We start from the raw sequence: 8544 nt of genomic DNA, 5'->3' as shown, positions 1-8544 counted from the left end.
AAAATCCAAACTTATGTCGATGACACCAACCCTTCAGCCACTTGTTAATGATACAGATTCTTCTATTTCTTTCATCATTATCCTCCACCACCAGAGGGACTGAGCACATCACTACCTGTGCTCCTGCCTTGTCAATTACCTGACCCAGTACCTTAAAGTCCTTCCTGATTGCCTTAATGCTCCTCTTCTCGATCTTATCACTGCCAGCCTGAAGTATCAGCAGTGGATAATAATCAGAGGGCTGAATCAGTGTAGGAAGTCTCTCAGTAATATTTTGTACCCGGGCCCCAGGGAGGCAACAAACTTCCCTGTGGGATGGGTCTGGTCGACATATAGGGCCTTCAGTTCCTTTCAGGAGGGAATCACCTACGACGATTACCCTTCTTTTCTTCTTGGTACTAGAGGTAATAATTCGTGTTGCAGGTGAAACATAATTAGGAGGTTCACTAGGCAGACAATTCTCTCCTAAACCATCTAGTTGTATCTCTGGATCCAATATCTCATACCTGTTTTGTAGTGGTACTTGGCTGGATGATGGAGGGGGGCAGGTCTTTTAATTTTTACCACCCCACACAGGGACCCATTTCCACTCCTCTTCGTCCACCAAATGCCCTTCTGTCATCTGAGAATGGGAGGCATATAAGTCCTCAGTCTCTTGATTAGTAACCTCCCTTAAAGATGATAGTGCTGAACTCCACCAATCTATCTCCCTTTCACTTTCCCTAATACTCCTTAATCTTTCAACTTCTTCCCTAAGCTCAGCCACCATTAGAAGGAGGTCATTCACTTGTTCGCAACGTAAGCAGTTCTTCTCCACAGCACTCCCTGATGCCACCAATAAACTCAAACATTCTGGGCAGGGGTGGGTCTGTACACTCACGTCCTTTTTGGAGGGCCCAACTTGATCACTTATACCAGCCACAGCTTTTGATCTTGTAGAAACCATTGTTAACAAACACCTCAGAAACAACCAGACGGCAGGGGATTCAAAATCCGGAGGTTCAGGAATCCGGGGATTCAGGAAATCCGAGAGTTTAGGAATCCAAGGATTCCAAAATCTGAGGTTACAGGACTCCAGGGATTTAAGAATGCAGAGATTTGGAAATTCAAGGATTTAGAAATCTGGGGTTTCAGAGTTCCAGGAGTTCTCCAGCAGCAAGTCAGCACCGCAGAGCTGCTAAGGTAGTAACAGAGACTCTTCGAGGGATGCAGAATGCAGGGAAGGGAGCAAAGCACAGCTCAACAGTACAGCTCCATGACACAATTCCGCGGCACAGCTCCAAAGCTCACCTCCACAGCACAGCTCCGCGGCACAGCTGCACAGCCTAGCTCCGTGGCACGGCTCCACAGCACGGCTCCGCAGCACGGCTCCGCAGCACAGCTCCGCAGCACAGCTCCACGGCCCAGCTTCAAGGCCCGGCTCCGCGGCACAGTTCCGCAGCACAACTCCGCGGCCCAGCTCCGAGGCCCGGCTCCGCGGCACAGCTCCGCAGCACAACTCCGCGGCCCAGCTCGGAGGCCCGGCTCCGCGGCACAGCTCCACGGCCCAGCTACGAGGCCCGGCTCCGCGACACAGCTCCACGGCACAGCTCCGCAGCCCAGCTCTGCGGCCTAGCTATGAGACCCTGTTCCGCTCAGTGCAGGGACACGGTCTTGTCCGCCATTAAAAAAAAAAAAAAAATTTTTTTTAATTACAGCTATCAGAGCATACAAGACCAAATTTGGTTTCTGGTGCCTACTTTTTAATGGAGCGGGGACACATTGACATATAAAGGTGACATATCTTTGGAGTTACCAGAATGCTGTTGTGACTTGGTACAAATCCTGCCTACTTCTGGTTCAAATGTGACTCTGAAGCAGGAGTAAGAGCAATGCTGTGTGTCTGTTCCTCTGCACTTTCCATGTTTCATGGGCTGAAGTCGCTCAAATTCAGGGTCTGGGAACTGCTCAACTCCTGCAACAGGGGTAGGTTGCTGTTTGATGCCACACTCATATATGTTAAGTAAAAGGTGTTTCTCCTAAAAAGTCTGGTTGTGCTCCATGAAAACTCAGGGAAGTAGATTTCAGCCATGGCTTTCAGCTGTAATTTTGCCAAAATACTGGGCTTGCTTTCCTTGTAATTCTTCCATCTTAAGGTTGACTACTTTGACTGTTAATTCAAAATGAAACTTCGGGCCAGTATGTCTGCTTCTGAAAAATGGAAAAAAAAAAGAAAATAGCTGAAACCTCAAATAAAGGATTCACTTCCATTACAGAATTTTATAAGGTGATATGTGGCATATAAAACCTTGTATTGGGAGCTTGGGATCACATGCTTGTGTTTCTGCTTTCTCTCATCTGGAGTGAGCGTGGACTATCTGTGTTATGGTTTGGACTGGAGATGGTTTTTCCCTTTCACTTAAATTGGTGACTACAGGATGTGGCAGTTCTAATCATACTGAAAATTGCTGTAATTGTTATCAGGCAATAAACATTCAATATATTTTTGTAAGAAGTGGAGCTTAGTGGAAGTTTTCCAGTATTTGAGAAAATAGCTGGAAGCAAAATGGTAGGGATACAAATTGAATTTAGACTTTAAATACTGAGAAAGTTGGCCTGGCTTATTCTCTTAAGAAACAGGATTACTGTAACACGCAGAGCAATGCAAGACATGTTCTCAGCTAAGGATGAATATGAATGTCTTTTTCATATAAAAACACATTGTAAGTGCTGCAGGAATGCATACCTGTCATAAGCATAACTGTTGTACAGAAAACAGAACAGGATTGTGCATTAAATGTTCTTACAAAGGACATAATTTTCCTCTTTGGTTCTCTCAGCTGCCATATATAGGCAACTTTTACCAAATGAGCCTGCAATAAAAACTCTGTATTTTGCATTCACCTTAAAACAATCAAAAGATAATGTCCGTATAATTTAGGTGAGAGCTGTTATTTATTACTCTGAAATTATAGTACTTTTTAAAGTACTCCATATGTGTCAATGGGAGGGAAGATTCTTAAGTTGTTAACATTTGATCTCCTGTTATAATTAATCAGATCCAGAATGTAGCTTAAATAATGTGTTTATATAGTGTTGTCTAAGAGTTTTACTTACAGTACTCCTTTGAAACTGTCTGTATTGAATGGGACTAAATATAGGTGCAGTCTTTTTCCTTTTGATAAAACACATTTCCACCGGATAATCCTCTCACTTTATTTTAAGAATTGATGATTTTAGAAAAGGTAAAACTAATTCTGAAATCCCGTAAGTATTTTATCGGCCTTTTAATGTCCATAACTCATTTGCTGGAAGCATTGCAGGATGGGAATAAAGTTCTTGGATTATAAAGTTCCCTTTTAAAATAAACAGGAGGAAACATAGGGGAGAGACAGAAGAGTGTAACTTGTTTAACATTTAACAAGCCTCTTGATCCATTTTCTGGACTAACTGCTGTGCTTTTGAAGATAAAAACAATTACATAAGGTATGGGGGTGGTTTTCATGCTCTGGGGGTTGAGAGAATTTTGGATCTTTACAGAAGCAGGAATGTGACTATTTGACTGAGTGTCGAGGCTGATTTTTTTTCTTTTAAACATTTTTCTGAGTGTGTCTGTGAGAAATCCAGGTCTTGCAGAAATCAGTGAGAATTGCTCATTCCCTTTAACAGGGCCAGGATTTTGTATGCGAATGTTCAGGATTTCGGTCACTGGCCAGCTCCAGTGGTGCTACATTTCAGCTTTTCTTTTTTACTACTGCAAGCTGCCTCATTCCTGGCCCTAGACTGCAGAATGACTCCCAGGAAACTTTTTCTCTCTGGACAAGTACAATGTTGATGATGGTAGCATGGACTCTGGTTAGCTGAAGCACAGCAATATTGTGGTTAAGGACTGGGAGCCCACTAATAAAGTCTGTACATTTGCTAGGCTGTGGATGATGTTAGACTGAGTTGGGTCAAAGCTCACTCTTGTAAATTTTGGCCAACAAGTGGGAAACTCCTGCATGGGATCCTAATGTTAGACAAAGAGCCTTGGTCAGAATTGGGATATCTGATAATGCTGTAATGTAACTATTGGAGAGAATAGATCATGCAGGAGAGGAGATCTGGAATCTCTGGATCTCTAACAGAGTGAGGATTTGCTTTATGCTGCCCTGCAGACAGACACCCAAATTCAGTCAGCTTGACCCTCTGACATATGCCTGTCTCCAAAATGGGTTGAAGGAAAAAATTTACCAAGATCAGCTCAGAGATAAGGAACTTAACACATTTTTCAAAGTCTCAGTGGTAGTTAGACCTGACTTTATTGCAGACCAGTGAATCTTGAGGTTCTTGATGCCTAATTTATGTCTGAAAAAATGGAGCTGGACACCAAAGTCATCTATCTACTGATAAGCAAATGTAGATGTTCCTGTGTATTGTATTTGTGGGGACCCTTGTGGCAGGGAGGAATGATGAATCTGACTCCATGTTGTCAGAAGGCTAATTTATTATTTCATGATACTATATTATGTTAAAAAATGCTATACCAAACTAACTAAAGAATACAGAAAGGATACTTGCAGAATGCTAAAAAGATAATAATGAAAACTTGACTCTCTCCAGAATCTTGGCACAGCTTGGTTGTGATTCGCCAATGACTGAAAACAACTCACAGCAGAAACTAATGAAACAATCACCTGTGGATAAACAATCTCCAAACATATTCCACATGAGCAAAACACAGGAGAAGCAAATGAGAATTATTGTTTTCCTTTTTCTCTGAGGCTTCTCATCTTCTCATCTTCCCAGGAGAAAAATCCTGGGTGAAGGGAGTTTTCAGAGAATGTGAATGCCACACCTGTGCATTGTCTGCGACTGACTTCTGGGCTCTACTCTTTGGAAGAGACATTCTCAAATTCAAGGTAGGGGCCAGAAGCCACCCCATACATTGAATAAAGGTGCCAAACAATGGGTTTGAAGAAAGTGACTGAGAGATGAGTTTGTCCATTTGCCTACCAGGCTGTAATTTGGCTCATGCCTGAGAGCTGGATGTGGGATTCCTAGTTTGTCAGCCTCTAATGAGGTTTCAGGTGGGAGGCTGGTGCTAGAGGTACTTATGAGGCCAAGGTGACCTGAAAGCAGGTGGGTCACACGGAGTCCTGCCCTTGCACAATGCTCCCAACATTCGTCCCAGCAGGTCCTCTCTTCAGCTGGCATTGCCACTGCTTTCCACTGGGCTGCAGTCTTTTCAGGGCTGACCTGGAGTTTGTGTGTTCCTCTGTATTGCCTTAAGAAAACTGGGGTTGAATGAAAAGAAAATTCCATAAATCCTTCTCCTAGGATGTATCTTCAGTGGAAGAGAGAACTGTCCTCTAAGACAATTCAAATACCATAATTCATCACAATGTTTATATTCAGATTTTAGGTTACTCTCCTAATACAGTTATAAATGCATTGTACAGTCATCTGGTGGTTGCATATTAGGCAGTGTTTCCCAGAAGTTTCCACTACTCACAGTATCTTTCATAATTTTGGGGGTTAGGCCAATTTGTGATTTTGGTTACAATCCCATTTTGTTAGTTACTGCAAGCATAAAGAAATAGATGGTAGTATGCAATCTCCAAAAATGGGAGAGTTGAAAAGGTAATTTTAAGCTATACTGAGTGCAGAGGAATGTAGAATAAGTTAGAAGTTTTAATTTTTCTTTGTTTTTTTTGGAAGACAAGAACTCTAGGATGAGCATCATCTAACCTATGAGTTTCAAAGCAAATATGTAGAGTTCTGAACATTCCATGTGCTTGAAATTGTGTATTTAAAATGTAAGCCTCTAAGAAGATGTGTATTTTGCCTCTCTTAGTTTCCTCTCAAAATCAGTAAAATGTTTTAGATTAACCATATTCAAACAATTTGTGTCTGCAGAAACTACCACGGATGTTCTGTGTGTTCCAGTTTGCCATGCTGCCGTTCAAATCTCAGATCTGGTGCAGTAAACAGAGGTGGTGTTTTTGGTTTCCTCAGTCCCTGAGCAGCTTCCCTGCTGTGTGTTAGCCACACCACTAACTCTGTTGTAGGTCAAAAGGAAAGTTGGCAACTTTACAGCTCGGACACCTCTCTGCAAACAGCGTAGCCTATTCCCATCTCTTTCCTGGATGATACTGGAATTTCCTACTCCTCGTGGCTCATGTGGCTATTTTTCTCCTCCCCAGAGTCTCTGTCTCTGCCTTGGACTTCTTGGTTCCTCTGTTCCCTTACCTGTGTGAAGCAGCTGGGGACAGGTCTGTGAGGGAAGGCAAAATGCTTCTTGCAAGTGGACAGTTTGTTTCAGATAAGGAAGTGAGGGGTGTGAGGTGGCTCAATATATTGCTCCAGGAGGGGTTTGCTGGAGCCAGGAAAATCCAGCTCCTGCAGACTGGCTCCACTTTCCTTTCACCCCCTCCTGTGAGTAATGTGAGTTGTTTATTTCTTCATAGGCGCCCTTGCAGAGAACAACTAGGCGTTCATTTCTCTTCCCACCTCCTCCTTGCCTCAGCCTCTCGTTTTTCCTTGAAGAAGTGGGCAAAGCTGCAAGGGAAAACACCTTCACTGCCTGTCCTTGTGGGATCACAGGGCACTGGGGCAGAACCAGATGAGCTGCCTGAGCATGGGGAGGAGTAGGACACTGTGCTGTGTAGGGTGAATTTTGCTGGGGCTTGCAGCCCACTCCAGGACTCGTCTGCTCCCAGACCCCGAGCAGAGATTTAGATTCTTTTGCTGCTGCCCATGTGCTTGTGTGCAATATCCTACCAGAGATTTCATACATTTTAAAATTAATTAGAACCTTAACCTCCTCTTCCTTTAATAGTTCTCTGTAGTAATTGTATCCTTCTGCTATTAAAGTTCTAAATAATGACTGAAATAGATTTTTATTTGATAATTTACAGTTTGAAGAGGATTTTAAAAAGAAATTAATCTCTTTACATGGGAAGACACTATGTAATCTTCGAAGACATTCCAAGTTTCCTCAATATTTTACAGTCTTTTTGCTATTTATTTTGTATCTCTTTTCTTGAAAATGTTTATTTTGGGTAGGTCAAAACAAAATTCTCCCTATGTCTCTCATCAGCTGTAAGATGAATGCACACAGTTGGAACATGTTCCATTGAAACTCTCATGCAGAATAAACAAAGTCCTGACCAAAGGCTTGACTCATGATATATCTTTAATGACTATTGTAATGAAAAAGTATTTAACATATTCTCCACCAAAAGAAGGGTGTAGCTTTGCTGCAGAGTCAGCAACCCATCAAAATTATGGATAAGGAAAGATTTAAAGGGGAAGGCTGATATGAGACTGGTGGGCATTGGAAAGAAGCTGGGCAGCTGTGTGCTCATTAAAGAGGGTGAAATAAGAGTGCTGGAGGTCAGGTGTGTCACAGGGAATTTCTGGTGTCACTGGTCAGGCTCTCCAGATGGAGTCAGCCTACAGAAATGGGTGTTATCCCAGGGTGTTGCAGGGGTGTAGTGACCATTTGAGCTCCTGTGGGCTGTGTCATACCAAACTGTGATAAAGCAATTTTGCCTCACATGTTCACACAGTCTGTGGGGAATCTCGGGGATTGTTTTGGGAAGAAATGTTTGGTATTTTGATGGATGAAGCTGGAGGTGCCTACAAAGTCACTGCACATCCTTAAACAAAGCTGATCTGTTTCCTCTGCTTTTTCTACTTGTGTGACAGTGAGTGTAACACTTGGCAGTCAACAAATGCTGCATGCTGCTCTTGTCATCATGTGGTGGGGCAGGAAAACTGCTGACATGGAAAAGTGCAGAGAAAATCAAGCAAAAGTGATTCATAGCTTGGAAGGCTCTGTGTCCTGGGGAAAGATTAATCAAAATGGGCCTACAGAGCTCGGGGATAATAATATGCATGCATGTTATAGTTACTGGGTGATAGAAAAATATCTTTGGGTGAGTTGGGCCAGATTCACAGATGTTATTTTAGGAGGTACATTTATTATTTTTGCTATTAAGAAAGGTCTCTCTTGTAAAAGTCTAATCTCTCTGTGAGTGAGGGGCTAGGAAACCTGCACTGTATAGATTACAGACCCATGGTATTCACAACAGTCATAAGGAGGACGGAGTAGAAAGTCCAAGAAAATTACACTTTCAGACCATTGCTTAGTGAAGAAAGGATGCTATGAGAGCTGTGGGACAGGCTTATCAAAAGGAAATAAAACACTTTGGTCCTTGAAGAGTTCAGGTATCTGAGAGTGATTCAGACTATAATCTCATTCCTTGCAGTAATAAAAATTTAAAATACTCATTTTAATTTTAGTACTACATGTTACTTGATAAGTTTTGGAAGGTGTGCAGTTATTTTTCTGTAGGTCTAATTATCTTTAAGATGAAGAAGACAGTGATTAAAATGGTCTTAAAGATTTGATCTTATTTAGAAGATTAAGAGATAAAATGTCCTTTTAACCAATAGGAAAATATACACAGATGATATGAGAGGAAGCACCAGTTTCAACTAAATTTCTAAAGGAGTATATATAATCTAATCATACTCAGTGAATGATTTTCTATTTTTATTCTAAAGAAATTTTTGAAC

The sequence above is a fragment of the Ammospiza caudacuta genome, chromosome 4 (genome assembly GCF_027887145.1).
Source record: "Ammospiza caudacuta isolate bAmmCau1 chromosome 4, bAmmCau1.pri, whole genome shotgun sequence".
Lineage (NCBI taxonomy): Eukaryota > Metazoa > Chordata > Aves > Passeriformes > Passerellidae > Ammospiza > Ammospiza caudacuta.
The sequence above is the reverse complement of the archived record's forward strand: the minus strand, read 5'-3'. Positions refer to the sequence as shown.